At 29.1% G+C, this 19,357-nt stretch overlaps 1 protein-coding gene across 1 annotated transcript in view; it reads left to right on the top strand.

The window, feature by feature from the left end:
- The first annotated feature begins 909 nt into the window (after positions 1–909).
- LOC129961028 (putative polypeptide N-acetylgalactosaminyltransferase 10) overlaps positions 910–19,357 on the top strand; it is a 295,335-nt gene continuing 276,887 nt past the window's right edge. Inside the window, exon 1 of the mRNA XM_056074820.1 lies at positions 910–1,100. The gene's annotated coding sequence lies outside the window, so the exon portion shown is untranslated. The remainder of the gene's footprint in view (positions 1,101–19,357) is intronic.

The following is a 19,357-nucleotide window of genomic DNA, read 5'->3' as shown; positions in this document are numbered from 1 at the left end:
CTTCAAATGAACCCTCTGGGTCATAAAAGATTAATTTTTGGACGATAATCTGGTCCCTCAAAGAAAAAAATATCCCTGGTTTGAATTCCTGCCTTGATAAAGTCTGCAGGCCAGATTCATTTTTTAAATTTTTTATTCCTACCTTTTATACTTTATAATCTTCAGGGTTTTCTACTTGGAATAAGTTAGTGTAATCCTTCGTTTTTTAGGTGCTGCTGCATTTCTACGCTTTAATTGAAATATTTTTCCTAGAATATTTTTCTAGTAATTTGTGTTGCTTTAATAGTTTTGCTTCTTTTTTTAATTTTTACTTTAATCATTTTTAGATTTTCTGACGTCATATTATATGATTGCTTTGATGTAATATTGGAAACGGGAATTTCTAAAGTCTTATAGAAACAAACCGAAAAGTAATCTCCTTTTTAACGTGCTAATTCTTTCATGCGTTTTAAATAACCGACCAAAACAACGTTTTGTTTCTTAGTTTTTGAATCTATAATCTTAAAATACCCTAAGTGATACCGGCTGTCAATCACATTAACAATTACAGTAGAGGAAATAGAAAGCGACAAATTTGTTTTAATTGTGTCAACAAGACTTTACCGAGTCCCAAAACGAATGAAATTCTATCGCTTCTTGTCAAAACAAACTTTGAGACGTGACATGATACAACCCAACCGTCCTTAAAGCAAACTTCACGGCGCTCGGCCCGACCTTACAATACTAGCCAGAATCTTTGTATTTCCTTGATTCGATCAATCTGTTCTGAGTTAGAGAGGAAACGGTCACACAATAGACGAATAGAGGGCGCTGTCCTAAAAGTGACGTCAGCCCCCTTGATGTATAGGCCCCTCCCAGAAAAGATCGAGATAGTCAAACACTGCTCTCACTTGCCGGATAGTTGTTCCGACGTTGCGGCGTTGAGGAACAGTCACGGTGCCGGATCGTTTAGTTTTACAACCGGGTATATAAAAGTGTGAGGAGAAACTCTTGAAAAAAAGTTCGAGATCGGAAGGCAGTCCCTATCAAAGATAGGAAACAGCCATGATGAGATTTCTGAAGAGAGAGTAAAGATAAATTTTTCCGAGCGATTGTTAAAGGTAAAGGAACTTTTTATTTTTAGAATTTTATAAAGTTTCTTGAACTTTGGCCGTTATTTTGTGTACTTTGCCTCTTTCGACAGTGCTAACGTTTCATTTTTTTTTCTTCCTTTTTAACTATTCGTGCATTGTAGCTTCCGGTTTTGCACTAGAGTAGGGAAAAGTTTCTTTAGATGAAATTGATATTTGGTTCCGTTAAAATTATTTTTAAAGCGCTTGGTCGTCAGTTAGTTTCTCAGCTGATTCATTATATGGTATTCGAAAAACAATGCAGGTGATGAGAAAAAAAACATATGGGGATTTATAAAAAAGTTTTCAATGACTTTAAAAAATAATATTTCATTTTTAAATTAATCAATATATTATTTTTTATTTAAGACTTAATTATTTCCAATGCTATTCTTTTTTATGAAAATAATTCATTTGATATCTCTGTTGATTTTTCTTTTAAAAACTTTTTTTTTAACAAAATGGAATAAATTTTATTCAACGTCTTCAATTATGCCTATTTTTTGTCTAAAATAGTCTAGTATTATGACAACTGGGGGAAAATATTGATTCATGGCTGCATGCAACCACGCACAATGTTTGAGGTTATAAATATTTTAAAGTTATATTATTTTCAATGCTATTCCTTTTTATGAAAATATTTAATATACTTTATATGTTGATTTTTCTTTTAAAAAATTGCATTTAAATAAAACTGGATTAAATTTTACTCACTGTCTTAAACTGTGAATATTTTTTAACACAATAACCTAACGTATATCAAATGGTAGGAAATGGGGGGGGGGATTTTTTCATAGCTACATGTGGCCACGCACAATTTTTCAAGTTTTAAATATTTTAAAGTTATGATAAAAGCATTTTTTAATTTTTGTGGATGAATTTCTGTAATATTCTCTTTTTAATAATATAACGCTTGGATATAAATATTATGTTATTGCAGTTTGTCATAATATTTTAAATTTAAATTTGATAATATTTTGAATGGTTTCGAATGGAAAAAGGTTCCGGAAGGAGAAAGAACCCCAAAAATCGCATTTCCTACCGGACCCTATATGGTTTAATCGGCCCCTTCGCATAAAATGTAAAGTATTCATTAAATCTGTATTAAATGTATCACTAAAACTGGCTCATTTTTAAAAGCAAAAGACAAATGTGAACTTATATTAGAGTTATATTTTGTTTTGTCCAGCATACTATTATTTCATACATTTTTCTTATTATTTAATTTTACTTCTTGTAAAAGTTAGAAATAATTGCAATGCCTGGACAAAATTTACAAGTTTTATTGATTAAAATTAGATACTAATATGTGCTTGGGTTTGTATTTTACATTTTTAATGCATCAACAAAGACCGTTTTGTTTAAAATAAAATTTTCATATGTAATATTTAAACCGAAATTAATTCATTTTGTTTACTATATGTGGCGTTAGGCTGCTAATAATGTACAAATTTCCTTTTCTCATTACGAAACGAAGATAAGATAAATATTATCGTTGTTTTCAAGATTAATGAGTTTCACTATTTTCGATGGTGCTGTCAAACTAATTATTTATCAATTTATTTTATACTTTTCTTAAATAACTTCAGAAGCCAATCTGAACAGAACTTTGCTACCAATAAAATAAATTCTCAATCTTATAATCAAAGTACTAAAATTGAATGAAGGCAAATATATATTTAGAAATAAAATTGAATGTATAGAAAATTGAAGATTAAAATTTACATCTTATTACTGCTAAAATAAATTAAAAGTGGACTATGTGAAAACTTATTAAACATTTTTTACGAGAGAATAGAACAATTACGAAAATTTGAATAAATTCATTCGTCCAAAAATAGCCTTTCGTTGGTTTAAAATGGAATGTTAATACAACTAAACGAAGTAAATTAAATTTGAATAAGATGGCATGTTGTTTAGCAATAATGTTTAAAGAATCAGCCGTTACGGGGTTCAGGGATTGAGTGTGTTGAAAATGCCAATGGAATCAGAAGATTTAATTTTGTCTAAAACGACAGTTTTCTGAAGAATGTATCCAATAAAAATACTAAGAGGTCTTCGCATGTTGCATTTTTACACAATTTAGAAAAGGCTGAAAAATAAAACTTATTAAAAAATAAAATTTATTAAAAATAAGATAAAATTTAATAATTAACAGCATTAATGTCATTTTATTGTAATTTAAAATAAAAACAGCATAATGGAGAATAATATTCTGAAAACTTGATTATTTTCTATTGATGAGGCTGTTTTGGAAGGTATCAAACATGAAAGAAAAATTAAACAAAAAATAGTTTTATCGTCTTTATTTCATATTTTTATGAGCAAACGTTTTAGCATCAAAACAATCATGCGTTTTTGACAACTTTTGTAAAGGAACGCACAATTGTCATCAAATGGGAAACTTTATTGCTTCTCAGTTATTTGCGTTATCACGTAAATGTCTCTTCTTGTATTTGCACATCTTATTGCAAGAAATACTACGAACAGTGTTTTTTTGTGTATACGCGTCAACTAATTCTTTCGTTTATTTATTCTCACAGTAAGATATAACTTTTTAAAAAAAATTTGAAGAATTATAACCGAAAATTATTATCTGATCTTTTTATCATATTTTTAATAACAACATTTTCAGCATCAGTCGTCGAACAGTTGTTTTTGACAGTTTTTTAAAGGAACGCTCAACTGTCATCAATAGGGTTAGTGCAATGGGGAAACTTTATTGCTTCTTTGTTATTTGCGTTCCCACGTAAATGTCTCTTCTTGTATTTGTATGTCTTATTTCTGGAAATATTATGAATAGTGTTGCTTGTGTATTCGAGTCAACTAAGAATTCTTTCACTTATTTATTCTCACAGTAAGATTTAATTTTTAAAAATTAGAAGAATTATAACCAAAAATTATTATCAGATCTTTATATATTTTTATGAAAAAAAAAATTCAGCATCTTTCGAGCAGTTTTTAACAGCTTTTCAAAGGAACGCTCGATTGTCATTAAATGGGCTAGTGCAACGGGGAAACTTTATTGCTTCTATTGTTTTTTGCGTTACCACGTAAATGTTTCTTCTTGTATTTGAATGTCTTATTGCTAGAAAAAACTACGAATAGTGTTGCTTCTGTATACGCGTCAACTAATAATTATTTCGTTTGTTTATTCCTTCAGTAAAATTTAACTTTAAAAAAAATTAGAAGAATTATAAACAAAAATTATTATCTGATCTTTATATCATATTTTTATGAGCAAAATTTTCAGCTTCAGTCGAGCAGTTGTGTTTGGCAATTATTTAAATGAATGCTCGACTGTCATCAGGCTCAACATGGAAACTTTGTTATTTGCGTTCCCACGTAAATGTCTCTTCTTGTATTTGTATGTCTTATTGCTGCAAATACTATGAATAGTGTTGCTTGTGTATTCGAGTCAACTAATTATTGTTTCACTTATTTATTCTCACAGAAAGATTTAATTTTAAAAAATTAGAAGAATTATAACCAAAAATTATTATCAGATCTTTATATAATATTTTTATTAAAAAAAATTCAGCATCATTCTAGCAATTTTTAAAGAAACGCTCAATTATCATTACATGGGCGAGTGCAACGGAGAAACTTTATTGCTACTCTGTTCTTTGCGTTACCACGTAAATGTTTCTTCTTGTACTTGTATGTCTTATTGCTGGAAATACTACGAATAGTGTGGTTTGTGCATGCACATCAACTAATAATTCTTTCGTTTTATTCTCACAATAAGATTTAACTTTTTAAAAATGTTTCGAATTATAACGAAATATTACTGTCTGTATCATATTTTTATGAAAAAAAAATATGAGCTTCAGTCGAGAAGTTTTTGACCGTTATTTAAAGGAACGCTCGAATGTCATCCAAATGGGAGAGTGCAACAGGGAACTTAATTGTTTCTCTATTGTTTCTGTTGCCACGAAGTGGTATCTTATATTTGTATATCTTATTTCCAGAAATACACGAATAGTATTGTTTGTGCATACGCATCAACAAACAGTTTTTTCGTTCATTTATTCTCACAGTAAGATTAAATTTTTTTAAAAAAATTAGAAAAATTATAACCAAAAATTCTTATTTGATCTTTGTATCATATTCTTATGAACAAAATTTTCAACATCATTCGAACAGTTCTTTATAACAGCTATTTAAAGGAATGCTCGATTGTCATCAAATGAGTAAATAAGTGTGAAAGAAAAGGCTTTAATATTTCTCGGTTATTTGTTTTACCACGTAAATGTCTTTATAAGGAAATACTGCGTCTGGAGTTGTTAGAGTACTCGAGTTAGCTCTTAATTCTTTCGTTTGCTTATTTCCACGGTAACTTTTTTCAAATCGAAACTCAAGCTAATTATCGGTGTATATCTCAAGTAAGCAAAAATAAGTATAATTTTCATAAATGCTTTCGGAATTAAATTATCTTTCATTTTATTTTATATAAAAAAATTGTTGTCTTACTGAAATCGCCGAGATACTATATACATATACAATTATAATATATGATACAATCAGGAAAAAATTCATCTAATAAGTTTTTCACATTGATTTTTCATTCTCATAATGATATAATCTTCTATCACACATTAAGACAATGACGAAAAATATAACATAATGAATGCCATAGATCTTAGAAAACTTTTTCAAAATATCCAGCTATTCATTGGTGTAATCCAATAACAGTTATTATGATTTTAGACAAAACATAAGGAAACAATGATGTAACAAAAATTTAGAGTTTTTCTCTGTCCCATGCTATTTATCAATATATTTTCATAAGTACTCTTTCTTAAAAATGTCTTTTCTTAAAACTTTCCAACATAATTTTATTTTTGATTTGGAGGAAAAGGCATTTAGTAGTGTGGAGTTTTTATATGAAATATTAATTAAAACATTTTAAAAAAAAGTTTTTTTTAGGAATATGTTTGAAGTTATATTATTTTAAAATTATTTAAGGTATAAAATTGATTTAATTATGTAATTTGTGTTCTTTTTAGACTGATTTCATTTTCTCATATGCGAAGTATAGAAAGATAATGTACTCCGACCATCAAAGAACTCATTCTCAAGATTTTTTTCTCAAGAGAGGTTCAGAACCTCTCCGAGTCCATAAAACATATTTTTGAAATTATGTATATTATGAACAATATATCTAATACACGTTTTGAGCTAGATGGAAGAAATTCGGTATGTGGTCTTAACACCAAATTCATTGATTTGCAGCAAATTTTCAACGAAATTAATCTAGAGAAAGCTTTTCTGTTTGCCTGTCCGAGTGAAAATGAGCACGATAGTTTGGATACAAAACACAAAAATTTGGAAACAAGATTACGAACAATTTTGTCATCTAAAATGTAGATACTAATCAAATTTTGAACCAAATCTGTTTAGGATTTGACTGTCTGTCAGTCTGTATATTCGCATGAATTTAAACTCAATAGTACAAAAACTCAGCACATGAATTAATGTTATCTTGAAATTATAATTGCAGCTATTTGGGAAAATTTTATTTCAATCAATAAAAAAGGGTGCTGACGATATATATTTAATATTCATAACTATATTACCAAACACAGAACCTCTTATGTTGGAATCTGAAAATAAAAATTGGAGCACTCATGGCATTCACTGCCCAAAGCTTTCAATTTGTATGAGGAAAAAAACTGAAGATTATACTTTTATAATGGAATGGGGAGAAAAAATGGGGAATATTGCTCTCGATCGTTTATTTAATTTTCGTTAAAGGTAGAGAAATCATTTCCGAAAGAAAATTCACAGAAAAAATAACATATGATAAAGGGAAGCATTTAATCAGATAAATGCATTTTTTATGAACTTTCAAAATGTGACGCAATATTGCAAAAATCAGTAAAAAATCATAAATCATCACATGAGTTGAACAGGCATTGAATTCGGCGTCAAAAATAGTACGTGAGTTAATACTCTGCAAAAAAGTTGTTTATATTTACTAATAGAAGAAAGCGAGATTTTTTTAGAAACATTCATATAACAGTATAAAGATGCCATTTTCTTTTTTCAGAATAGTCTTTTATAAGCTAGATCATAAATTTCAAATAAGTACAAAAGCATGTCTAATTAGAACACATTCTAAACTGAAAAAGCAGAAACGCACCAAACAAAGCCAGATAAATCTCATTTTAATTTGAGTATAGATACATGAAAGGTTGCCTTTTGTTATATCCGAAGGCCATTTATTCATTTTAGTGCAGGTATCATTTGAATCAAGGAATTAAAATGTTAACATTCGCAATTGCAACATAATGAAAATGAATAGGATTTCCAACATTGTATTGCAAGACTTTCGGTGCAGTTCTGATAATTTTAGAGGAATTCTGTAATTTTATCTTGATATTGTTTGAACAAGAATGTTTTATCTTTTGAAGACAAAATCCTAGAGATTTGTTGCCATGGCAAGAGCTGAGAAAGCGTTTGAAGTTTCCACTCATTCGAAAATCTGGGGATTTGAGACTGAAAAATCTATTACAAATATATGATTTACTGATTTCTGCAGATATATCTTTTATTTTTAAATACAATAATGTAAAAGCCAAAATAAATAATAATGCATTTAAGCGTGTAGGATTTATATTTGTAGAGCATAATATTTGCTGAAAGGGTTTTTTAGAGCAATTTAGATGAAGAATTTCAAAAAAGCTAATGTTTTAGCATAGAAATTTCTGTTAACAATTAAGTATTTGAAATGAGAAATATGTCTGAATATATGAGAAATATATACTTTCATTACTCTATTGTATACAATATATAAAGAAAATATTGTCAAAGAATTCGAATTTTCACAAGTCTCCACGCTTCAGACTTCACTGATTCTCAAAAAATCTTTGAGCTTGACGAATGAAATTTGGTAGTTATTCTTATTTCAAAAGTATACAAGCTGTAGATTGAAGGATATGACTTTGCACTTTCCGAAGAAAGCTATCCCTAATCTTTATCCCTAAAACAGTGTAAAATCCATTATATTGAAATTTCTGAGTGTAAAACTGGCATTATTATAAACCTGAAAACGAAAACCTGACTATACTTGCTTCTATGTGGAAAGAAGACTCCAAACGAATACCCGAAAAGTTACGTACTGTTTTTAAATATTTCTAAAGTGAAATCACTTGTAACAAGAGAAGTAAAAATAAAGTACAAAGTCTTTAAATACATCTGTAGCAACAATGAATAATATTTTACAACCTAAAAAGAACTTAAAAATTAATGTTTACCAGCTTTTACCGATACATGTAACTCAAGGCAGAACAGATTCTATATGAAAACTATTTAGCAAGAAATAAATGGAATCTCATTGAGGAGTTGACAAATCATGGGTTCTATTTAAGGAATGCAACTAAAATAGGTATATTTACTAAATGAAAAGAAGAGAAAAATGTACAAACATCATTCCGGCATTTCAAAAAATGCTTTAGTAACAGGTTTCAATTATCGCAGGTTTTCGTACTGTGGAAAATTAAAACAAAAGAAGAATAGAAGATTTTGTTGAAAAGAGTTTGTGGCGGATTATGATGTGCGAGGATAGAACCTGGGACTTTGTGGTTAGCAGCCCAGTAACATGACCACGATACAAAAGCAATTGCTCGGGGTAGCGTAGCTGTTAACTGACTTATAAGCGTTCATCACAGACTGTCCCTCCAGTGAGTCGAACGATATGGCTGTTGAGTGGTGATGTATTAGCCGTTGATTCTAATACGCCTGTACCCATTTGAGTAGCGCCAAGCGTTATGGCGAGCATGTGTGGGTGAGTGGTTGCTGATGCTGTTGCTGCGTCAAATGAGTTTGACGACTTTGGGTTGTTGCATCAAGTGAGTCTGACGACTTTTGGGTTGCTGTGGGTAGATGGCGCCACAATAGCTGTAAGAAGGTTGAAGGTTCATCGTCCGAGGTCACGAATATGGCGGATTGGTAAAGGCGATAGATAGAACCTGGGGACCTTGTGGTCCGCAGCCCATTAACATGACCACGATACAAAAGCAATTGCTCGGGAAGCGTGGCTGTTAACTGGTTTATAAGCTTTCACCACAAGTTCTTTCTAAGAACTAACACTTCACGATTGATTGATTCTGGAATGTAGTAGAAGAGGAATGGAAATCAAAATCCAGGTAAATGTTACGGAGATATATACGGCTTCTTTTTATAGAAATCACTGTAAAGTCTTATAGTCCAGACAAAAAGCTATCAGTTCGAATATGTAAAAAAGATGTCTTTATCTCTTTAACATCCAAGCACTTTTCAAGTGGCACTCCCTTTAACATCCAGACTTTCTCAGCGTGTCTCTGAAAGACATGGACTCGTCCTAGCTGAGGGGCAGTTACCCCCCGCACTCTGAAGTAATAAAACTGTCGACGCTCTACCTTGAATAATTGCCTTGCGGTTTTCGACAACGAGATTCATTTTCCATCCGCTTAAGAGTTTTATTCTAATGTATTTATATTTTTTAGTGTGAAGTGTTTCGCTCACCATCTTTGCGGGGCATTTTTCTTTTTACAAAAAATTTGAAATTTATTTTATAATTTAAAAAATAGTTGTTTTCTTTTTCGTAAGTTTCATGTTAGGCTTCCAAACCATTTAAATAAAAACTGGCTTTACTAGCAATTTCAAAAACATCTTTATAATTCATTTAATTCTCAATAGGCTTTTATATTTTTTTGTTGCCAAAATTAAATAATATGTCATATATTACCATGTAAAAAAAAAAATTTACATAGTAATGTAAAACATACATTATACATATATCAATGCAATTACTACATTTTTTTTACATAGTATAGATGTCAATGCTTTTCAGTGATAAACAAGATAATGTTTTAAATCTTCATTTAATACCGAAATAAAAACAATCGTTGGATAAAAAAAAAAAAAAATGTTATTACTCTTTTTGAAAGATGTTTCGAAAATAATATGTTCTTTCAACACTCAGCGAAGATTTTTTTTTTTTTTTTTTTTTATTGTCTTTAGCATTTTTTTTTAGTATAAACGATTATCTTTATTGAATTTTTAAATATAAAGTATTATTTTGCATTTTCGATAGTGATACTAAGAGAAAAATTTTAGAACTTTAATTAAATTTTTAAAGAAGTTTTCACATTTTTTTTCTCCAAAACCTTACGCATTCTTGCTTTTACATTAAATAATGGAAAAAGAATGTAGAGTAAAGATAAATTCCAAAAATATCTGTATTTTGCCACTCATTTTTACTAATCTTTTAAAATATAACTATTAAAATTTTTTTCTAACCAAGGGAATATATTACGTCAAACGTTATATATCTCATCTATCGAATTGTTTCGATAGATGAGATAACATATTTTTAAAACTTCATTTAATGCTGAAACACAAAAATTTATGAAATAAAATTCGGGGGGAAAATTACTCAACGAAATATATTTCAAAAATACATTCCTTCAGTTTTCAGCCTGAACATTTTACTAAAACATTACATTCTTCATAAACTAAATATGAAGATTTAACACATTTAAAATTACATTAATCATAAATATTACTTTTTTAGTATGAACTGTCATATTGAATTTTTCAAGCTGAATTTCTGATTTTAAAATGTTATGTGAAGTTTTCTATAATATTGTTAAGACAAGATAAATTTTTGAACAAAAGCTTCATATTAAATTTCCACAAATTTACACACGAGGGAATCATTTGCAAATTTTTGATAATATGTATATTATATAACATTTTTTGACTCCTCATCTCTATCTCTCTCGTTCACCTGACCCTCGTTAGTTTCATCTCCTGCTTATTTGCTTAGAATAAACGAGAGATCAGCTAAAGTATCATTTTTTGGCCAACCATCATCTTCGCTGATAGATCACTGTCACTTTCATCAGAATCAAGTAAAATTGCTTTAATTTCTTCTTCAGTGTGTTCACGATTTCTTTTACTCATAATGAAGAAATAATAAGCGTTTCAATAGAAAAATTACTCTGATAATCCAAACACCCGATTCACAGTACATAAAATAAAGAGTAGAAATTCACAACTGAAGAGAAATTTTCAGAATGGCATTCTAAAAAGGAACTCAGTATTTATTTAAATTATCTCATTCTTTGAAGAGGGCGATAAAGAATACTCCAAATCTTTTTTTTTTTTTTTTGTCTTTAATTCTATTTTAAAAGCGGTAGTTTGTACACGGTCTCAGAATTTCCGACAGTCCTTTGATGAAAGAATAAGATGCAGTGTAAAACGACTTCCTACCATAGTAACAAGTATCGCTACCCATTTTGTGAGAAAACTGCGATGTGAATAGGCCGCATTGACAATGCAATGGTTTGTCTTTATATCATTACAATAGTCTTACTATTGGAAAGGTCTTCTGACGCTTGTCCGAAAAATAAACAACGTGTCGGTATCCTTATATATCATTCATCGTTACCAGAGAACTTCAGTGGAAAATTTCTTTTATAAATGGCCATAAAATCTTTCCAATTTTGAGCTAACAACACGTGAAAATAGAAACTAAAACCCTTTTAAAATACAAAATAAACGCCAATAACCTATTTAGTGAATTCCTCCTCAACCCCTACCGCCCGAAGGCACAGGGGAAACTACTGTGAAAAAGCCGCGATTGTCGAAGATAACGAGGACCTCCTGGAGTGTTCAGTAGAATAGCCACTTTTAATACCCATCTCCCCTAAAACGGCTAGCAGCCGCCCCAAACCGCCCCACGTGAATGTTATAGGGTAAATTCTCAAACCGCCCCAAACCGCCCCGCTGGAATCGAGAGGGTTATTTTAAACATTAATTAAAAAAACCCAAATTGCTCTAACAATTTCAAACACTATGTAATAGATATCCAACGAGGATTATATTTAGGCCAGTTGCAGGCTTAGAAAAAAATATCACCGATTTCATTAAGATGGCGCAGAAATTTTTATTAAAATAATTTTTCTTATACATACATGTTGTTACGTCTCTACTACACCAATTTACCATGTAAGTTCGTTCTCTTCGACTTGGTTTGCATCATGTTAATAATTCTGTATCATTCCATTATCACTTGCGCAATTATTAGATTATTGCTTAAGAAATTGCATTAGAATAGGTGACAGTACAGGCAATCGAAAGAGAGAGGAATCCTTCATTCAAATTCCTATATCTTAATTAAAATTCCTGCTTTAAGAGAATATCTGAATACTTCCCCTGCCTAGCAGTCTAAATGCTGAGCTTAAATTTTAAGCTTATGCATTCGCCCGATAGTCCGTCTTTTATTTGAATCAATTAAGCTCCAAAGGAATTTAAAGGAGAAATCCTAATGATTTCATCTCTCAATGATATTACAGCGTTTAAAGGAAAAGGGAAACTAACTATTTTATATATGCTAACTACAAAACCTGAGTTAACTGAGAGTTAGATGCAATCTTTGAAAAGTTTCTAGTCTCCAAGTTTATCAGATAGCAATTCAAACCTAATAAGTCAAACTGACTCAACACACTAATAAAATTAAAGGAAACCAGTGGGAGTGGTCTCCCTTAAGCTTTCTCGCATATTGCTCAATAAATGTGCTATCTCTCATTTCTCCGCTTGAAATTGTGGATACTGGATATCGCCGTGCACGCCACGAATGCTCAGATTTTTATTTTCTGTGTAACGCAAATGAAAGTGTTGTGCTTCTTAATATAAAAAAAAACTACTATGCGATCTGAACGCCTTTATTATACAGATTGGAATCTAAATTTGACACATAACTACAATTTTAATAAAGATAGGACATTCGAAAATTCATTTATTTAAAGTCTTTACTTTGAGTTTTGAGCGTAAGTATAGACAAACATACGGTCAGCTCCTTGACAAATTTGATTTAATATTTTATAAAAATTTACATTTTAGATGTTTAACCTGAGTACTAAATTTTATCTATCTATTTTTTTAAGTTTTGTAGCTATCGTATTCACCTTCATTCAGGCAGCCATACTGGTGTACTTTTACTGTATTAATTTCGCTAGAAACCTGACAAAAATCTACATTTTGATGCAAAGACCACCTACCAAATTCCATATGTCTATCTCAAAGCATTTTTGATTTAACGAATTGAGAGACTTCATGACAAAAATGTCTTTTTCTGACTCAGAGAGGTCAAATTAGAATTTTTCGACGATTATAATATCACTCAACAACATTGTTTTACTATTGATGATATAATTCATAAGAATATGAAATATTTGGTTACAGATTAATAATTATTTCTCTTGTTATATAAAGTATTTTAATAAATAAAAAATATAATTCTTAGTTTATATATTTGTAAAATTTGCCGGTACTTTTGAATCTGATAATAAAAAGGAAAACCTTTGAAGAGTCTTTACAATTACTCTAATTAAAAGCTAGAATTCAAAAGAAATTCTACCTGATTTACAAATATCAAAATCGAATTTAATAATAGAAGATTCATTTACTCTTAGAAATAAAACAAAAAAAAATATATTTCCAGATTCTCTTGCGTATCATCATTCTGATAAGTATTCATCATAGCCCATTATAAGGTTGTTTTTCACTATTCCGTATCTGAGCATACTCAATAAAAGAACTAATGAATGAAGGACTGTTATAAGACTTCATTTTTCATGCACATAACAGAATAAGAACAAAAAAGAGAATATATACAAAAAGTGATGTGACCTAAAATAGTTTTCATCGTATTATAACACACCATTACTTCTTATGAATTGATGCCATTTTGGATTTATTCCAAGATCTGTCCATCAGTAGGAATCTAAATTTTTAAGTTTTTAAGAACAGAATGTATTCACAATCTTTTTAAAGAAATGCATAGAGTTCGAAAATTTTTATGTTTTCTTAATGGGCTTTCAATAATTCTAACATTACAAATGTCCAACTTTATTTCAAATAAAACCGAAAAATATTTTCAAATAGTTCAATATGGTGGAAGATCTAAAATTAAGACAAAGGATAGAAATGAGTAAATGAGTTCCCAATTTACATTCAACATCTTTCTTTCCCAAAAATACAATGAGTGGTTCGTTTCTCATAGCGTGATCTTTTAGGCTTGTGTAATGGAAAAAGAAATTGGGAATATCCTGAACAAATGTGCCCTTCAGAAACGCTGAAACCTCCATTACGGTATGTCAACACACTTTTCTCTTCTTGTGTGGTCACGCGTTACTATAGCTAGCTAATAACAAAAAGTAAATTGTTGGCCATTCATGATATAATATATATATAACGATGAACAGTTCATTTATTGAATAAAAATATCATTTAATCTGTTTTTGAAACGCACATTTAAATCATAGAGTAACTGCTTTGTTATCATTTCGCTTGTTAACGACTTGGTATTTGGTGATATTAAATGTTATTTTTTGAACTTTTTACTCAAAGTGTTCAGAAATAACATTTAAATAATAAAACAAAGCAATTCCATTGCGTGTGAGATTCGTTTAGCTTCAAAATAACAATATACACGAAATATTGCTTCATACGTAATAGATGTGACATTGTCTTTAAGTATGTTAAAGCATATATTCATGAAAATCAATTCTCTGAAGATCTTATATCATTACAGCATTTTTTTTCTTTTTCGTAGATGTCTTGTTTACTTTCATACAATCGATATAGATACGAGTCTTTTGAAATATTTTAATAATAGCCATCATTTTAAAAATTTGTGATTCCATGACGTCGAAAACAATTCTTCTGTTTAAACCTTCTTTTTTTTTTTTTTTTTTTTTCGACTCTTAATGAATGCTACAATCTCCCAAATTGAGAGACATCATAACAGATAAAAGTTAAAAAAAAACAATATTTTTTTTAAATAAGATACTTAAGAGAAGTAAGAAAATAATATATTTCGCAAAACAAACGTTAATTAGTTCTATTAAAATATTTTTTATAGCACTTTCAACCTAGTTCACTTGTGAAATGAATTTTCCTTTCAATAAAAAATATACTTTAATACTTCAAATTTCAAAGTATTACATAATTGAGAAATTATTAAAATACTAAAGAAAAGTACAAATGCAAAACACGCATCAAGTTAAATTAATAATAATAATGTTCTAAATCTAAATTGATAACTAATCACATAACTATAGCAATTAACTATTCAGTATTTTATTATTTTTTACTTAATTCATATCCATAAGTAAATTATTGTCAGCATACTTCAATCTTCAAACAAAATTAGATTACTTTCGTTAATAGTTATTAAAATCATTACCTTTAATTAACTAATTAATTTAATATTTTTAATAATGAAGAATTATTCACCATATCGTTGATAGAAGGGTTTATATAAGGAAAAACTCATTTTAAAAACACTTTCTACATCATTTTAAGAGTCTTCATTTTCCTACTTATATTTCAACGTCGAAAACGTTTGCAACGACTTATGAGATAGTAATAAATAGCGCAAAATTAAAACAAGTGCAGTTAAAGCTCAGTAAGCAAAATTATCTATGATAGCGCTATAATTATATAACAGCGCTAATAATGTAATTACAAGAAAATAACATTTTAGAGCTACGGTACTGTATATCTCTTACTTAGCGCAAGTAGATTTGGATAAATAGAGATTACATGATTTCACTTAAGTTCATTATCAAAAATAGGGCAACTAATAGGCCAAATTCCAAAAATATCTTTAATTTTAATTTCAGACTCTTTATTTCTTACCATGTTTGTTATTTTCGAGTATTGTTGGACAATTACAGATAGTGGAAAAGTGTTCAAGTTATCCTACTAGGTTATGAAGATTTCCTTTCCTGAAAAATTCGAAAAAACTTTTATCATCTAAATATAAAGCCTAAACTTCGTAGATTCTAAAACAGTCTTTGTTTCTAATATAAGAATAAGAGAACTGTAGATTTTGGTTTGGTTTGGTTATATTAACGTCCCGTTTGAAGCAACACTAGGCCTATTTTGGGACGGACCTCGTAATTTTGAACCACGGTCAGATGACGAGGACGACACCTGAGCTGGCACCCCCCTCTCCACACCACACCACACCAACGGGAGAGAACTGTGGATGTTAGAATGGTTAACAATGAATTCGGAAATACTGATTTTTTTCAACCCGAAAAGAATGATTTCATTTTAATTTTTACTGTAAATGCCTTCAAAATTATTATTTAAAATGTTTATATGAATACCTTCCAAGTCAAAGTTTACTCATTTCAGGCAATTTTGATTAAAACAAAAAGCTAGTAAAAAACTAAAAAAAAGCTTTGTTTCTAGTATGTCTAAGTGAATTAATGTGCAAGCACATTTTTAAATGTCTTTTTTGAAGAATTTCACTATGATCAGTTCACTGAAAACATGATAGCTCAAAATTAGCTCAAGATTTTTTTTTTATGAAATTTGGTATGCACATATCAAATGCCTCGAAGGATGTAGTGTATTTTAAGATGGCTTTCTATAGTTTTGTTTTAAAAGTGCTTTCAGTTCAAAAACAGAGAAAAATTAGAAAAAAGGCATTAATGACAATTTGAAATGTTCTTAAAATAATTATTTATTAAAAAAAATATGTTGAGGTCTAATACATTCTAGGTAGTTTTAGAAGTATATAATGTGAAATAAAAACTAAATAGTTAGATTATTTTTCAGCTTTAGCTATTTTTCCTAATGCTCAAAAGTTTGCTAAAATTCCATTAATCAATCAGTTTTTTTTAAAAATTAATAATAGTATATATAATTTTTCTGTTAATTGTGATCTTTTAGGCTACTTCAATTATTTTTGCCCAATAATAAATTTTATTCGTCAGTTTTTCAAAAAAATACTTCTCCGATCCTAGTCGGATTCCTTAAAAGCTACAAGATTATTAATCAATATACTATAAGCAAATGCACGCTTATAAATAAAAGAAATAAATATATTTTTTATTTCCGCTACCAGACATAAGATGATTTCATCAAATTCTCTTTATTCTCCAAAGAACATCATATACTTTTCCTTAATTCCTTAAATCGATAGTATAGCGGCAAACATAAGGAAGCGCTAATTCCAGAAATGTCTTCGATTCCCATCTAATATCCTTTGTGCCTTACCATTCTTTCCTCCTTCGAGTACTGTTTCCTCGAATTATGTGGTAGTAATAGATGAGACTGTTTTTCCGCTTGTAACCCTACAGGCAGTTTGTGGGAAACCATCAAGCCAGCCACAGAACCGAAGATTGACTGATGATCTGATCTATTCGACATTGATGATGTTTTGGCCGTACGCCGCAGAAGAAATATGAAAACCTTAGTTTCTGCTTTTTCCTCATCGAATCCGAAATGCATTTCGAGCTGCAGAAAATTATGTCACGTTTGGAGGGAAACGTGTGATGCTTTTTGTACCATAAAAAGATATCACTTCAGATTAAGTTGACCTACATATGCGGTTCTTAGAAAAGTTCGTACCGCACAGCTTCTAAGATTTTATCATTTAGAATGTACGACTTTTATATTTGTTGAGAGTGATTTTCTATAGAAAAAGTGTTAGCATTATATGGTTTAAAATCACTTTTAAGTTTTTAAATATTAAATAAAACTACAAAGTATTAGTGTTAAGAAATGGGATTTCTTTTTCAATTTCAGATCAAATAAAAGACAGCTCTTTCAAAAAGTTATTATACCTAGAACTTGAGTTCATTTTTATTCGATTTTTTTTTATTTAATCGGAATAGCAAATTTATTATGCTTAGAACTTGAATTGTAGTCAATTCTTTTATGTTTAATAAGAATAGAAAACAGTTTTACAGTTAATATTAACTGACGGAAAATATTTTACTTAAAATATGCTACTTTTGTAATTGTTGATAGGGATTTTCTATAGAAAAGATCTTGGCATCATATGGTTTAAAATAACTTTTTCTTTTTTTAAATCTTAATAATACTGCACAGCGTTAATATTTCAGAATGGGATTTCTTTATCAATTTCATGACAAGTTAAACACAACTCCCCAACATTTTATTCGATTTTTTTTTATATAAGCCGAATAGCAAAGTGATTATTCCTAGAAATTTAATCGTAATTAATTCGCTTTTTTATTTAATAAGAATAGGAAACAGTTTTAAAGTTAATACTAATTGATAGAAATTAATTCACTTGGGAGATACTACTTTTCAGTTCGTTGATAGGGATTTTCAATAGAAAAGGTTTTAGCATTATATGGTTTTAAATAACTTTTTCTTTTTTAAATATTGGATAAAACTGCAATTTCTATAAAAAAGGGATTTCTTTTTCATTTACAGGCCAAATAAATACAGCTCTTCCGAAACTTATAATACCTAGAATTTTAGATGAAGTTTATTTGCTTTTTGTATTTAATCGGAATCGTAAAATGTTTATGCCTAGAACTTGAATTGCAATTAATTGACTTTTGTATTTAATAGGAATAAAAAAATATTTTTAGAGTAAATATTAATTGATCGAAAATAATTTATATTTAAATAAATCATTGGAAGTTCTTCAAATCTCTCTTTTAGATGCAAACTAATTTTTTTAAATTATTATTATTATGTGAACAGTTACTTTTAGGCGGTTTATATCGTTTTTTTCCCTTCAAAAATATGCTTTGCTCAAGTGATAACACTTGCTGGGGATTCAACATTAGCAAAAACAAGTATTCTTTGGGAAATGAATAAAAGTTTTACAGCATAATATGAGCCACAATGTGTAGCAAAATCCAGTTTAGTACATAAAGCGATATATTAAAGGCTATTTATAACATTCAGATAAAAATTTGATACAATTTTGAAAATAATTGGTAATTACAGCGATGGATACATAATACTTCAAGAAAGACGGTACTACATAGAAGAGGGTTTTAAAACTGTGACGGAATTTTATTGATATAATAAATAAATATAATAATTATTTTTTAATATAATAAGTATTTAATTAAACAAGCATTATGAACTTCCTGTAACAAATAATGCCGCCATGGGTATCTTATCAGGGCGTCTTATTTATCTTAAAAAACTATTTCAAATACCAAGCTGTGGAAAAGAGATTATTTTCATACTTATGTATTGAATTGAATACATATGCATTTGAATTTTAAATGAATCATAATTTTTTCAAATATACATGGAATTAAGTCATCATGCTTTATATTGATTAAATGTATACATTTACTTTATTCACATTCTGATAAAGAAAGAAGAAACTATTACTAATACATTCAGAAAACAAGAAATTATTAGTGTACATAAAACAAAACAAAAAAAAAACAAAAAAAACATTA

This window comes from Argiope bruennichi, chromosome X2 (assembly GCF_947563725.1).
Source record: "Argiope bruennichi chromosome X2, qqArgBrue1.1, whole genome shotgun sequence".
Taxonomy (NCBI): domain Eukaryota; kingdom Metazoa; phylum Arthropoda; class Arachnida; order Araneae; family Araneidae; genus Argiope; species Argiope bruennichi.
The sequence above is the reverse complement of the archived record's forward strand: the minus strand, read 5'-3'. Positions and strand labels throughout refer to the sequence as shown.